At 36.8% G+C, this 16496-nt stretch overlaps 1 pseudogene; it reads left to right on the top strand.

Annotated features, from left to right (window-relative positions):
* Nucleotides 1-16496, top strand: part of LOC127857222 (sodium bicarbonate cotransporter 3-like) — a 233355-nt pseudogene that overhangs the window by 205653 nt on the left and 11206 nt on the right.

The following is a 16496-nucleotide window of genomic DNA, read 5'->3' as shown; positions in this document are numbered from 1 at the left end:
AGTAGTTTTCATCCCACCTTCACCACACTTGGTCAGAAGTTGTATCTACTTAATGTGTAGGTCGACCATGGGCCATGCCGGGTCAAAAACAGGGTCACGGGATCACTTGGTGCGTTTTAGACATAGAGCATGGTGTTCGCTGTTTTTTGTGAAGACAACATGCAAAACATTCTGTGTTCATGCGGCATGTAGGGGTATTCGTCACGTCTGTGACAAAGCTCTAGTTGGAGGTATTTATGTTGTTTTAGTTTATCATAATTAATCATAAGAGAAAAGTTATCAATTAAGATGTTCTGTAGTGAACGTATAGAAAAGGCTTAAGTTAGAACTAAATATTAATATGTATTGAAAATTATATATTTATTTGTATATTGATCAATTATATTTGAATCATTTTCAGTAAGGTCATGTTTTCTCTAGTGAAATTCTTGAATTGGCGATCAACTCACTATAACACTTATGTATTAAAAATGATAATTTAGTCTTTTTTTATAGTTGAACAATTTCAGAAAGGGAAACATTTTTTAGTAGGTAAAAAAATAGTTGAAACCTTTTTTAGAAAGCAAATAAATGTGGTATGTACAGGCTTCTTAAAAAAGCACAAGTCATTGGCAAATTTGTTATGTGGTGTCAGTGAAAAAACTAAAACATATAAATAGCATTTGTATTTGTGGTTGTGATGTCATTCATAAGGTGAATTTTTTTAACAACATAAAAGTCCAAGCACTCGTGAAAATACTAGATGTCAACCTTAGTTGAGAAAATAATATTTGTTTTTACTGTGGAAACAAACTGATATTTTCGCTATAAGAGAATGTTTATTTTGAAAAAAGATGTAAAATCCATTCAAGTGCAGAACTTAGGTTAAAATACATTGTGGTCATTTCAGTTTTTACTTTAAATACGTTGTGAATGCCATCCCAGAAAAATACTGTTTTAGCCAAACACATGTATTCAAGAAACTAGACAAGCCTATTATTAAATCCTTTTTATTGGGGTTTGAGCGCGAGTCTTGTACTTAATATTAATGGTTTCAATAAAATTTAGCCGCGTTCTGGGAAAACTGGGCCAAATGCATGTGCGTAAAGTGTGGTCCTAGATGAGCCTTTGCTGGTCAAAGGCAAATCAGTGACAAACCTTACTGATTTATGGAATTTTTAGTTTAAAGGAAGTCTCTTCGAAAGATATTCAGGTGTAAGCAGAAAGAGTTGTCCCAGATAAGCTTATGTTGACTGCACTGGCTTATCTGGGAGGACAAATTTCACACATGCGTTAAGCTTTTTTTTCTCAAAACGAGGCCCAAATTTTCATTCTCATTCCTCAATGTGAATATAGTATGCATGTGTATGTATGTTAATTCTAGACTGTATTCCAGAATAACGGTACATAAAATTGTTGACAAATTCAATTTAGTTTCAGCTCTCCTGTGTGAATCGCAGAGATAAAAACGGCGAGTTTGCAGACTCGTCATATTTAGTTTGATGAGTTTATGATTTGAAAATATACAACTAGCTTCAATAAAATGCCATGACAATCCAGTTAAAAATTGTTTGTGTATATCTTTCTTGTGATCGATTGAGTCCGTTTCTGGAAAACTGGGCTTAATGCATGTTTATAGTGTCGTCACAGATTAGCCTGGGCAGTCTGTACAGGCTAATCTGGGACAACAATTTTCATCTTAACTGGATTTTTGCTGATAAGAGACTGTCTTTTATTTAAAAATACCATGAAAGCGGAAAGTGTTGTCCCTGATTTGCCTCTGCAGACTGCACAGGGTATTCAGGGATGACTTTATGCACATGCATTAAGCCCAGTTTTCCCAGAATAAGTCTCATTTTAGTATGCATCTGAGAGAAGAATTTATTTTGTGATTAACATTGTAAGATAAAAGGTTTTGTCAACCTGACTTGTACTTTAAATTAAAAATTTACATCTACATCTGATAAACCAGTTTCAGTTCGAACCCTGTAACATTGATTGTTAGTAATCCTAACATTTATCTTTAATATTTCTAAATTTCGTAAATTTCCCTCGACACCAGCAGATAAGAATGACAAGTTGAAAGGCGTTCTAACATAGACCAGTCTGCCCGACCCACTGTCCCGACCGCAAACAGCAGCTCGGCTAATCTGGGTGAGGGTCTGAAACGGATTCAGTCGTCAGGTTCGGATCTGCATGAAAACAACTCTTCAGTGAAGGTAAGGAACCAAATTGTGTTGTTAAATAAAGCACTTACTCGATAGAACTTGGCTTTACACACTTTTTATACGCCTTTTACACTGGTGCAGTCCGTTTGAAAATAAAATTATATTAAAGACTTTTCTTATTAGATTCAATTTGAAGAGGCTTCATTTCCAACCCTAACATACTGGTGAGCAGCAAACAGCATAAAACCTGAACAGTCTGCGAGTCGCTCACAAGCTGTTCTGGTTTTATGCTGGTTGCATATAGTCATTTTCATGATCTGCATGAAAACAAATCGACTGTGAAGGTTGGGAACCAATTTGAGACTTGTTATGAAAGTGTGTGTCAAGTCAAGTCATAGCAAGTTAGTGTTTAACAAAATAATGAGCCTAGCTGGGAAAAAATGGGCTTAATGCATGTGCGTAAACTAGCCCCAGATTTGCCTATGCAGTGGGCTTAGGCTAACCTGGGACATTTTCAGTGTTTGTGAAATGTTTCATTTAAAAGAAGTCTCTTCTTTATGAAAATCCAGTAAATGCAGAAAGTGTCTGTGACAAATCTTTACAAACATGCATTAAGCATGGTTTTCTCAGAGCAAGGGTCATTTATGTGCATTTAATTTGGGAAATGTCTGCATCTAATTATTCTTCCTCAATTTAGATTTATTTTAAAATTGATGAATTTTGTTTCCCCTTACAGCTGAACAATCACTTCATGAAGAAAATCCCACCTTGGTCTAATAGGGTTTAATGCACGTGCTTAAAGTGTCAACCCAGATTAGCCTGTGCTATGTGCACAGGGTTAGGGTTGGCAAAAATCAAGTTAAGACGGAAATTGTGGTCAATATCTCTAACCCTATGCAGTCTGCACACGCTAATCTGGGATAACACTTAACGCACATGCATTAAACCCTGTTGTCACAGATGGAGGCTCGATCATTAATTAAAATTGAAATATTATATGTCCTTTCATCCCACTTTTACAGCGAATTCGATTGATTAAAACCCCGTTGGTTAAATGTCTGCTATAAACCACGGCACGAAATGACGTCATTTTTTTCGACAAAATGACGTCATAAAAAAATTGCGTCATAAATCCAGCAAAATTATCCAGTTAAACTAAATTTTAGGCTCGTGCTTTTTGTTTTCTAAGCCTTGCATGATAAACCTGATCTATAAAAAACATTAACCTATTATTCTCTATTTTTTAAACCACGCAATTGTACTTCCCTTTCAGTTGAACAATCACTTCATGAAGAAGATCCCACCCGGGTCAGAGGCTGCGAACATTCTGGTCGGCGAGGTCGACTTCCTCACACACATGATCACGGCGTTCATCCGACTGAAGACGTCCAACACAATCTGTGACCTTACCGAGGTTCCGGTTCTTACGAAGTTTGTGTTTGTGCTGCTGGGCCCTACAGGGAACCAGAGCCGCTATCATGAGATATGTCGCTCCATAGCGACGTTGATGACTGATGAGGTTTGTGTGTGGATTTTTGGATGTTTTGCAAAAAGTGTCTCCTCTCAAAAGGTTGATAACTCTTGCTCTTCTATTCTAAGAGCTATAGCTCTTTTATTTATTTTTTCCTTTTTTTGTCTGTAGCATATCTAATAAAATATAAGGGGTATTGAATGTAACTTAATAGGTAGGTAGATTTCATTCAGGGAGTGTGCAGTGCAAAAGAACCATAAATCTTTGCCCTTTGTTGATTTTAATGCCGCCTGGATTGAATGATCGGGGGTATGTTGTTTTTGGCCTGTCTGTCTGTCATTGTATGTGTCTGTCTGTCATTGTATGTGTCACTAAACTTTAACCTTGGTCATAACTTTTGCAATATTGAAGATAGCAACTTGATATTTGGCATGCGTATCTCATGCAGCTGCACATTTTGAGTGGTGAAAGGTCAACGTCAAGGTCATCCTTCAAGGTCAAAGGTCAACAAAAATATTACCGAGGCGCATTAAGGGGGCATTGTGTTTCTGACAAACACATCTCTTGTTTATTTTATGCTCTGAAACCCCCAGGGTAAGGGGTTTAATGTTTGGTGTGCAACATCATATGGTGATCCAATATTTAGTTATTTCCAATGATGTCACTGATGTGAAAATTGGTGCCACCCTTGTGTTAACCTGTTTGTTTTTGATATGTATAGATGAACATTTTAATCTGTTATAATTCTGTCAAATCTGTGTCACATATAGTAAAAACCTATATAAAAATCATAGTTATTACACAAACATTACAAAGTCAGCTTATAACAGTTTTTAGGATAGTGGCCCTCTTGTTATATGTAAATTTTGTCCTGAGCCGATCTTAAAAACTATAAGTGATATCTATTATGTTTTATTATGCCCCCCTTCGAAGAAGAGGGGGTATATTGTTTTGCACATGTCGGTTGGTCCGTCGGTCGGTCCGTCCACCAGATGGTTTCCGGATGATAACTCAAGAACGCTTAGGCTTAGGATCATGAAACGTCATAGGTACATTGATCATGACTGGCAGATGACTCCCTAATGATTTTCAGGTTACTAGATCAAAGGTCAAGGTCACAGTGACTGGAAACAGTAAAATGGTTTCCTGATGATAACTCAAGAATACTTAGGCCTAGGATCATGAAATCTCATAGATACATTGATCATGACTGGCAGATGACCCCTATTGATTTTCAGGTCACTAGGTCAAAGGTCAAGGTCACAGTGACACAAAACATATTCACACAATAGCTGCCACTACAACTGACAGCCCATATGGGTGGCATGCATGTTTTACAAACAGCCCTTGTATTAATATAAAACCAAGCTAGCAATTCCCCGTGACAAAGAGACCTCAGGGGGGAATATTTCAGACGTGACAAAGACTGTTTTATTGATTTTCAAGCTCTCATTTATTGAATGAATTAAAATGCAAATGCATTATTTGCTCGTTAACAATACATTCATCAAAGCTATAATGGAGGTATCACTTGTCATTCTAGTGATCTATAGGTAAAAATGCTTCCTAATTATACCCATGTTCTCATGTTCACTTAAACCAATTATTCTCCTTGTTGTATTGATTATACACAGTCTGGAGTTAAAATATTTTCTTTTGTATGCCCAAATAAACCAACCATTGACATGGGTGTATTCATATGGTTTTATGTTACTGAACAGTTCAGTGACAGATTCCATAGGTACTTTGTTTACTGAAGTTTAAACATTCCAGCAAATTTGAGTTATATATTTTGTAGTGTTAGGCATTACTTGTTATATGGACTAAAGCTATATGGACGTGATTTGTTCAGATATAAAATATTGCGACCGGGATTAAGAGATACGAACATTGTTTAAGTTAAAGGTTAAGAGATCTAAAGCTGCTGTGTTTGTCATACTCATTAAGTAAAATGGCAACCTTTTCACAATCCACCATCGACAAGGGATCTTACATGGTCCAAGACTTCTTGTGTTCTTCCTGTGAAGACAAGAAACTGGAAATTTCAGCTGATTACTACTGCGAAGCGTGCATTAAGTTTTACTGTGGGAAATGTATTAACATGCACTGGCAGTTGTTTACAAAACATGTCCCCTTTGGAAGGGGCGATATAAAGAAATGGCCAGTGGCCAAGAAGGTGGAAGATTTTCTTCTGAAATGTGATGTACATAAAGAAGAAAGCCTGAAAATGTTTTGTGATGAACACAGTGAGCTGTGCTGCACAAATTGTGCTTTCCTGAATCACAGGTATATTTTTTACTTCACTTTAATATAGACACATTTAGAAACAAATGTTGGGTTTTCACACTTTTTTGCAAGAAAGTAAAATTATTAGCAAAAAAATAGCAATTTTATAGTATCAACAAAAGATTTGTTTTTTCATGAAACCATTAATTTGTTTATGTACAATAATAATAAATAGAAGACTGCAGTTTTTAGCATCCTTTGTAAGTGTGTCAGTAAAATTGTTGATGAAATAAATACTTAGGTTTTAGATACACAATGTAAATTAGTGATTATTTGTGTGTATACTATGTTGCCGTTTAACTGGACTCTTATTAGTTCGGCTGTTTTTGGAGAAAACCCGAGTTATTGTCATAGCCTGCTCGTCGTCCGGCGTCTGCCGTCCGCCGTCCTCGTCGTGGTAAAACCTTGACATTGGCTCTTAAATCAAAATGCTTCCACCTACAACTTTGAAACTTTATATGTAGCTGCATCTTGACGAGTTATACACGCCACACCCCTTTTTGGGTCACTAGGTCAAAGGTCAAGGTCACTGTGACCTCTAATATAAAACTTCTGACAATATTTTATTTATTGAAAACTGCACCCACAGCCGAGCGTTGGCACCCGCTTCGCGGTGCTCTTGTATATATACATTGATTTTACCAGAGTATTTTAGATTCCCAGTGTGTTAATATAATTTTAAACTTTGTTTTCCGCTTTTGTTTCAGACACTGCCCAAAGGTAACTCTTATATCAGACAAAGTAAAGAAATATCAGTCCACAGACCTTCAAAAACTGTCAGTTTCTATCCAGACTATTCTGAAAGAAATGAAGAAACTTCAAGACAACCAAGAGGCGAGCATTCGATCTGTGCAAATGTCATATGATGAGCAGTTACACAAGATACAGAAGACTCGCGGAGAAATAAATGCAGTCTTAGACACAATTGAACAGAAGACACTGAAGGAAATGAAAGATACTCTGACTAAACTGCAAGCCTCTTGCAAAGATGATGTTGACAAATGCATCAGGCTTCAGGATGAATTAAAACAACTTCGAGACGCCATACAGGACATTAGTGATAAAAACAAGCTGGAACTATCCTTTATAGCCACCAGGAAATGTGAGGAAAAAAAGCAAGAGTCTGAATCCTTTCTAAAGAAGAACTCTCTTCAGGCCAAAGTTTCAATTACATTCCAGGCTTACCATGAAATAATACAGTACTTGTCCAAATTGTCAGGTCTTGGAAGAATTGAACACAGTACCCAAACATTGATGGGACAAGGGGATCCAAACAAGGTGTTTATTGTGCAGGGGAAGTCTGTACAGAATATGAAAATATCAAGTGATTCAGATGAATGCCATATCACAGCCATCCTTGTACTCCCAGACAGACAGGTCTTGGTTGCAGACAATTATAATAAGAGTGTCAAGCTTCTTGACCAGCAGTACCAGGTGGTGAGTCACTGTAGTGTGACTGCCTATCCACAAGACCTGTGTGATATCACACCCAGTGAAGTGGCTGTGGCTGTCAATGATCATGGTAATAACATACATGAGGTCCAGTTTATCACAGTCAACAACATGAAGATGGTGACAGGAAGAAAGCTTCAGTTATCACATACATGTTATGGTATTGCCTTCCACCAGGGAGATCTGTATATTACTGCTGATACTGCTCTGTACATGTACGCTCTGAATGGGAAACTTGTCAACAAGATATATGAGAATAATACAGACAGTTTTACAGGTAAGAATCATAGTTTATTAATCTTCATTTCTTTAGGAATATATTTAATAAATAGACTTAGAATTTACAATCAGTTTCTTATTTCAACCTAATTTAAGAATAACAATTACATCTTTATTTTATTTAGACATTCACTGTATGACATATCTATAAATAGACACTGAATGTTTTAGTTGATAATTTTTGTTTATTTTTAATTTTTAATAATTGAGTTTGATTTTTTTTAAATTTAAAACATTGTTTTTGTAACTGTTATGAAACAAGATACAATATTTGCGATTTCAGCAACACAAATAACTGTAGCTCTCTTTGTGTATGATTGTCAAACATAAATAGAGAACGCAACACTGGAACACAACTTCCTGCCAAGCCTCAATATCAATTATAATTGGTGTTATACAGATCTTCATAATTTGTTCTATCTGTTGTTGAGTAAATTATTATTAGTACAGTTTCAATAAGATTTTCTATTGACTACTATACATATAATTCAATATCTTGATGTTACTCTGTTTTGCAGTATACAAGTGTGCTGTGAGTCCCACAGGGGACAAGCTGTACATCACTAACAACTCCCAGCACAAGCTCCTCACCCTGGCCAGGAATGGTTCAGTCCTGGCCACCTTCACTGACCCTGCACTACAAGGCCCACGTGGTATACACGTGACACCTGCAGGTCAGGTGCTGGTCATTGGAGCTCAGTCCAACACTATCCTACAAATTGACAGTGAGGGCAAAAGGAAGCTGGCTACACTTGTTACACAGAAGGCTGGTTTGGTGAATCCACGGTCAGTCTGCTACAACAGACACACTGCCTCCATCATTGTGGGTAGTTTGAACAGCACCATCCTGGTGTTTAAAGTAAAATAGCATAATTTTACATGTATCTTGATTTATTGTTCAAATGATTTAAATTCCCGGTGGATTGTGGTGTTGTGCATTAGAACATGGCGTTATGATATACAATTAGTGTTTTTATTTTGTAAACAAATTAATGTTGCCAGTTCAAAGAATATAAGTAGTTTTTGTGAACATAAGAACTAGTATAGAATGTATTATATTGTTACTTCTATAATAATTGTGTTTGACTTAACAAGTTGACTTGAACGTCTTTTCAAAATACAAAAATATTTTTTGTACAGAATAAAATTTACATAACTTAAACAATCACAATATATCTATTTATAGGCAATAATTTCTTAAAAAAAACAACATAAGACATATATTGAAGGTTACTTGAAATTTGTTTGATCCTTGTTTTTGAAGAATGATGAATATTTTTTTTCTGCACTCAAACCATGTGCATTTCTTAATCTGTTATAACATTTTTTCAGCATGGCTGTTTAACCCAGGTTTTGATCTTAATTAATATTCATTGAAATGTTTAGAACATTTTCTGCCAGTAGACCTTAATTAATAAATGCTTATTCAGTAGCTGCCAATATGAAAGTTATAGCGATGCAGCATTGCGTTTTGCAATATTGTAAACTCGATTATACAGGCTGAAGATTTTTGATCAAGTGTAGATATATTGAGCAGCTACAACAGTTTGATGCTTAACTGATACAATCAATACATTTTGTGCATGTATTTTTATATTTCTCTATGGTGCTGTTTATATGCTCATGAAAATGCATTCAAATTGTTTTTATACTTGACATTCAAACATTTAAAAGTAATGAGTTGTTCATTAGCCAGCATTCAAGCAGTGCAATCGTGACATCTCTGTGAATACAATACATTTCATCTCCCGTAATTCAAGACATGCCTTGTTATTTCAATCACACAAATTAGAACGGTTTATGTGGTATAAGGGATGATGTTTGATTATTATTGTGGGGGGACACAAATCGTCTTATCATTTTTAGCTCGGCTGTTTTCGGAGAAAACCCGAGGTATTGTCGTAGCCAGCTCGTCGTGTCGTCCGCCGTCCGCGTCGTGCTAAAACCTTAACATTTTGTTAAGGTTTTGAAGATTGGCTCTAAAATCAAAGTGCTTCAACCTACAACTTTGAAACTTCATATGTAGCTGCACCTTAATGAGTTCTACATGCCACGCCCATTTTCGGTCACTAGGTCAAAAGTCAAGGTCTTTGTGACCTCTAAAAAAAATAAAATTCTGACAAGCTTTCATTTATTCAAAACTGCACCCGCAGCCGAGCTTGGCATCCGCTATGCGATGCTCTTGTCTTGGCTTCATAATGTTTTATTTCTTGCAGTTATTCCCTAACTAAATTTGGATGCAATTTTTTGTATTTGATTTTCCGAAAAAACATGCACTGATTGTGCAATGGGTTTTACAAAGAAAGCAAATATGTGTGAAACTAACTTGCCGCATACATCATTTAAGGCAAATTACCCGGTATGCAGGATTATTGGAGTTATAAATTGTCCATATGTAAGGGTTTTAATGTGTTCTTATACTTGATATATTTATGACTTAAAACTTTGCATTCTTCCAGAATTAAGTAAATGCAAGACATTTTAGCCATTACCAATAATTGCCAATAATTACAACCAGTTCAATGAATATTATTTAAATGTAATTAATTTTCTATTAGTGGCTTTGGCATGAATTCTTTGGGTTTAAATATTGAAGAAATGTATTGTAATCAAATTCAATGGAGTTGGTTATGTTTCAAGATTGCAATTACCTGCATGTATGATGAGAAGTGGCTTCTTAACAAATCTCGAACAATTTGTTTCATCTGATATGCCAATCACACAAGTTTTTATTACTACAGTTATCAAACAGGTATATAAAGTTGATTAGTAATGAACAATGCAAATTATAATTGGTAATATATTTGACAAGCCTTTGAATTGTCAAAATAATAATGATTTTATTTCAAATTTAAATTAAAAAATTAAAGGGGTCTTTCAAAGGTACACATTATTTCTTGTTCAAAAATAATATGACATAAAAAGAACTGATTAAATAGTTGCCTGACACTTAATTTTTATGATGTCTCGTTTTTATAAATACATGTACTTAATTAAACATATATCGTTAAACAAATAAAACACTGGATAATCTTGAGAAGAACTTATATCATTTTGATAGAAATGTGAATTAAATACTGTCGTACGCATGTGCACTATTGATAGCGGATTTAAGTTCAAATTTCATTTAATGGTCTTTTTTTGTTGGCGCTAGTTTGATCCCCACTGGAGGAATATATGGAAAAAGCATTGTTTATGTTTTTTTCATTGCTAGCTTGAAAAGAGTGAATATTTTTTATTTTAATAACGGTGTATATTTATGGGGTAAATAGTGATATTTTACAGGATAATTTAATTGATATACACAATGTGATACACAATTTTGTTGCTTCTTATATTGTTTTCAACAGAAAGGGTCAAAGAAGCAATGTAACTGTGCCAACGATATATCAAAGACCAATATGATAATAGACCTGTGATAGCGCCTTTGTTATTTAATAAAGGCTATTACATAAAGCCAGTTGCAAGAGATAGGCTCCATTGTTTAAATATGCTTTATAACTGTATTATCCCAGATCCATCATTAGAACAATCCTGGAAGATTTCCTCTTGTTAATGTATGAAACTATCTAGGCTCTGGCATTGTGGCTTTAGAAAAGGGGGTTTGAAGATTAATCTGTAGGCCAGCTTTTGATGCATACGTATTTTCAGATTTTTATCTAACCTGAGCACAAAGTGCTCAATGTGACATATTGTGATCATCTATACAATATCTAGGTCAAGTTTGAATCTGGGTCACATGTGTCCAATAGCTAGGTCACATCTATTACTCAATCTTGATAAAACTTCAAATCGATTAATCTCTGTAAATTACATTTCACAGGTTATCAAAGACAATTTGCGGTCAGCGTTTCTGAAAATTAATAAACGATAAATAAGATTTTTAATTAAAATCTAGGCTCTAACCTAAGTGCCTTAAGAAATGTGGAAATTTGAATATTTAACTTTAGATGAGTTTTTGATGCATACTTATTTTTTTTAACTTACCTGAGCACAAAGTCCAATAGCTAGATCACATTTATGACTCAACCTTACAAAAACTTCAAATCGGTTAATCTCTGTAAATTCCATCTCACAGGTTATCAAAGGCAATTTGCGATCAGTGTTTCAAAAATACTAATATAAGATAAATAAGATTTTTAATTCTTATGAACAATAATATTTATATTGACGAGTCAAAAGACGTGTACAGCAAACCACAAATTCAAAGAAAAAACAAAATGGACATTAGGACATTAGCTAAATTCATTTTGATCTGATCAATTTGACTGATTATCTGTTCCAATAACAAAAACCAACATCAATGCTGTATATATTTTTAAAAATATATTTCTTGTTTACATTATTGTTAACAGTATTGTTTGTATATAGTATGTTATTTGTTCAGTGCTGATGATTTAGAATTAATTTTTATATTATTTGTACTTGTGCTTAAAATGTGTAATTACAAATACAGTACACAAGAATTTTGACTTATTTGTATGTTTTGTTTAGTTGGGTTTAGTTCAATTTTTTACAAATCATGCCACTTGGGTCAATAATGGCCTAGCACTTGGGATAATTGGCTTCCGCAATATGTATATAGTAAAAATAATTATCTGAAAATGCAAGGCACAGATGTTTTGCATTTGGTAAGTTGTTAAAATCATGCCCCTAGGATCAAAATTTGCGCCGCCACGGGGGTAACTTGATTAAATGATATATCTGCAGAGTTTAACATGTTTGCAGTCAGTTGAAAAACATGGCCACCAGGGGCGCAAGTTTCCTTATATGGAAATAGTAAAACATAGTGAAGACTATTGAAGTCACGTGCTAAGGTTGGGGAATATCAATTGTTCCTTACATCATTTCTTCTGTCTGTTGGCTGTCCTATTAGTGCAGTGGTTGGTACACGATCTTCTCACCTAGGCAACCTCATGGCTTCAATCCCCGTTCACAGAATCATGTGAGTTTGTTTGGTGGTCACCAAACCCGGCAAGTAAGATTTCCTCTGGTAACTCTGGCTTTACCCTACAACTCAAGAGCACAGGAAATTGAAAGTATTTCAGTTACAACTATATAGCTGAAAATTGCAGCTATAATTCAAAATTCGTCCCAACTTTCATGAGTTTAGTAAATTAATTAGGTAGGAGTTCAGGGACACACATAATGCAGCCTCCGGGTTTACACATAATGCAGCCTCCGGGTCCACACATAATGCAGTCTTCAGGTCCACACATAATGCAGCCTCCAGGTCCACACATAATGCAACACATAATGCAGTCTCCAGGTCCACATATAATGCAGCTTCCGGATCCACACATAATGCAACACATAATGCAGCCTCCAGGTCCACACATAATGCAGACTCCAAGTCCACACATAATGCAGCCTCCGGGTCCACACATAATGCAACACATAATGCAGCCTCCAGGTCCACACATAATGCAGCCTCTGGGTCCACACATAATGCAACACATAATGCAGCCTCCAGATCCACACATAATGCAGCCTCCAGGTCCACACATAATGCAGCCTATGGGTCCACACATAATGCCGCCTCCATGTCCACACATAATGCAGCCTCCAGGTCCACACATAATGCAGCCTCCAGGTCCACACATAATGCAACACATAATGCAGCCTCCAGGCTCACACATAATGCAGCCTCTGGGTCCACACATAATGTAGCCTTCAGGTCCACACATAATGCAGCCTCCAGGTCCTCACATAATTCAGCCTCTGGGTCCACACATAATGCAGCCTCTGGGTCCACACATAATGCAGCCTCCAGGTCCCCACATAATGCAGCCTCCAGTTCCTCACATAATTCAGCCTCTGGGTCCACACATAATGCAGCCTCTGGGTCCACACATAATGCAGCCTCTGGGTCCACACATAATGCAGCCTCCAGGTCCTCACATAATGCAGCCTCCAGGTCTAACATAATGCAGCCTCTGGGTCCACACATAATGCAGCCTCTTTGTCAACACATAATGCTGCCTCCACGTCCTCACATAATTCAGTATCTGGGTCCACACATAATGCAGCGTCTGGGTCCACACATAATGCAGCCTCTGCGTCAAAACATAGTGCAGCCTCTGAGTCCAAACATAATGCAGCCTCCAGGCCCACACATAATGCAGTCTCTGGGTCCACACATAATGCAGCCTCCGGGTCCACACATAATGCAGCCTCCAGGTCCTCACATAATGCAGCCTCTGGGTCCTCACATAATGCAGCCACCGGGTCCACACATAATGTAGACTTCGGGTCCACACATAATATAGCATCCGGGTCCGCACATAATGCAGACTCCGGGTCTACACATAATGCAGACTCTGGCTCTACACATAATACAGACTCCGGGTCCACACATAATACAGCCTCTGGGTCAACACATAATACAGCCTCCGGGTCCACACATATTGCAGCCTTTGGGTCCACACATAATGCAACGTCAGGCACTGAAGGACCTCATAAACCTCAACATACACACATACTTTCTGTCTGTTCCACTTGTTTTGTTTCCAGTGTAACTTGAAAAGGTATTGGTGTTAGAGAGAGGAGTTTGCCAGAGTTACAACAGGCACTATGGTGCCTTTGTTTGCCATGAAATACATTTTTATGCCCCTCAAAGAAAAGGTGTTATAATATTGTTTTGCTGGATGTTGGTTGGTTTATCTGTCGAAAGACCAGTTCGTTGTCGATTCATAACTTGTGAATGGATTGACCCATTGTCTTGATACTTCCCATGTGCATTTGCCTTTGCCAGTAGATGACCCTTATTGAAATTGGGGTCACTAGGTCAAAGGTAAAGGTCACTGTCAATCTAAGTGTGAAATTGTTTCTGATCAATAACTCGTCAACTGATTCATCGATTGTCTTGATACTCCCCATGTGATTGGCCTTGGACAGTAGATGACCCCTATTGAAATTGGGGTCACTAGGTCAAAGGTCAAGTTCACCGTAACTTTAAATGTGAAATCTAAAGGTCACATTTATGTAAGACTAACTCGTATGGTCATTTTTGTTGCAAACATCCTGTGTCAAGGCCCATTTTGCGGGGGGGGGGGGCATCTGTCTCAGACCGTGTAGCTCATGTTTAAACTTGTGTCTTGCATAACCCAAAAACTATTGCTACTTTGCGGCAGAAATTTTGCAGCATATTAACCAGAATGTGCACCAATTTATATTATGGTTTAGGTTTGTATGCTCCCCATATATATAATGGGAGCATATAGTTGCCAGTTTGTCCTTCCGCACTTCCGTACTTCCATACGAACTAAATTCTTGTTCGGAGCATAACTCCTAATCTACTGAAGGGATTTACTTGTAACTTAAAATATAAACAGATGGCAAGTAGGAGAAGTGCAGTAACTAAGAACCATAACTCTATCTACCTTAGTTTTTGAATTATTTCCCTTTATTAAATTTAAAGTAAATTTTTGTCCAGAGCATAACTCTAAATCTACTGAAGGGATTTACATGAAACTTGAAATATAAACAGATTGCAAGTAGGAAAAGTGCAGTGACTAAGAACCATAGCCATGGACCTCTACCTTTTGATGGCGTTTGAGGTTACTGGGGTCAAGGTCAAGGTCACCAAGGCTAATAATTGACTTGTGTTACAGTTTCTCATAGCACCTTCAATACTTTACCGATCTCTTTCATATTTGACATGTAGATACCTAGCATGGACCTCTACTTTTTGATGACATTTGAGGTCACTGGGGTCAAGGTCACCAAGGCTAATGATAGATTTTTCAGTCACACTTTTGTTACAGTTTCTCATAGCACCTTCAATACTTTACCGATCTCTTTCATATTTGGCATGTAGGTACTTTGCATGGACCTCTACCTTTTGGTGACCTTTTTGAGGTCACTGGGGTCAAGGTCACCAAGGCTAATTATAGATTTTTCCGTCACACTTTTGTTACAGTTTCTCATTCCACCTTCAATACTCTTTCATATTTGGCATGTAGATACCTTGCATGGACCTCTACCTTTTGATGACTTTGAGGTCACTGGGTTCTAGGTCAAGGTCACAAAAGCTAATACTAGATTTTCCTTCACACTTTTGTTACAGTTTCTCATAGCCTCTTCAATATTTGACAGATCACTTATATATTTGGCATGTAGGTACCTTGCATGGACCTCTACCTTTTGATGAGGTTTGAGGTCAATGGGGTCAAGGTCAAGGTCACTGAGGCTAATATTAGATTTTCTCAAGGTCTCACTTTTTTCCACACAACCCATATATTGACAAAGCATTATTGGGGCGCATCCATCAGTTTTATTGATATCCTTGTTTTTTTATTAGATATAAGTCCAGTTTTAAGGCAAAAACAGAATGTTAGGGCATATGTGTCCTACTGGTACATTTTCAGTGTGTTCAATCTTCATGAACCTTGTTCCGATGATAACTCAGTCAAGTTTGAAAATGGTTTTTGAAACATCACATACGTTGATCAGATTTGTTAAGTTCCCTGAAGTATCAGGTGAGCAAACCCGGGCTATTGCCCTCTTGTTAAATATGGGTCACTTAAAAAGCTTCTTTCTTTCAAGGAATATGTGGACCAGATATTTTATTATCAATGTATGGACATTTATCGAATATCCCTTGTTATAAATTTATTGATTGGTTTAAGTATAACTGTTTACCTACAGCCGTTCAAGAAATGACATAACTGTAACTTTAACAGTTGCTGATGTAGCCTCACTGTGTTTCCTCTTTCTAACATTCAGGTGTTCCATGATGTAGCCTACCATGCCCACAACCGAGAGGATCTACTGGCCGGCATTGACGAGTTTCTGGACCAGGTACGCTGGCATTCATTTTAATACAAAGATGAGTCTCGTTCTGGGTAAACTAGGTGTTA

The sequence above is a fragment of the Dreissena polymorpha genome, chromosome 14 (genome assembly GCF_020536995.1).
Source record: "Dreissena polymorpha isolate Duluth1 chromosome 14, UMN_Dpol_1.0, whole genome shotgun sequence".
Classification (NCBI taxonomy): domain Eukaryota; kingdom Metazoa; phylum Mollusca; class Bivalvia; order Myida; family Dreissenidae; genus Dreissena; species Dreissena polymorpha.
Note: the sequence above shows the minus strand (reverse complement) of the source record. Positions and strands in the feature narration are given on the sequence as shown.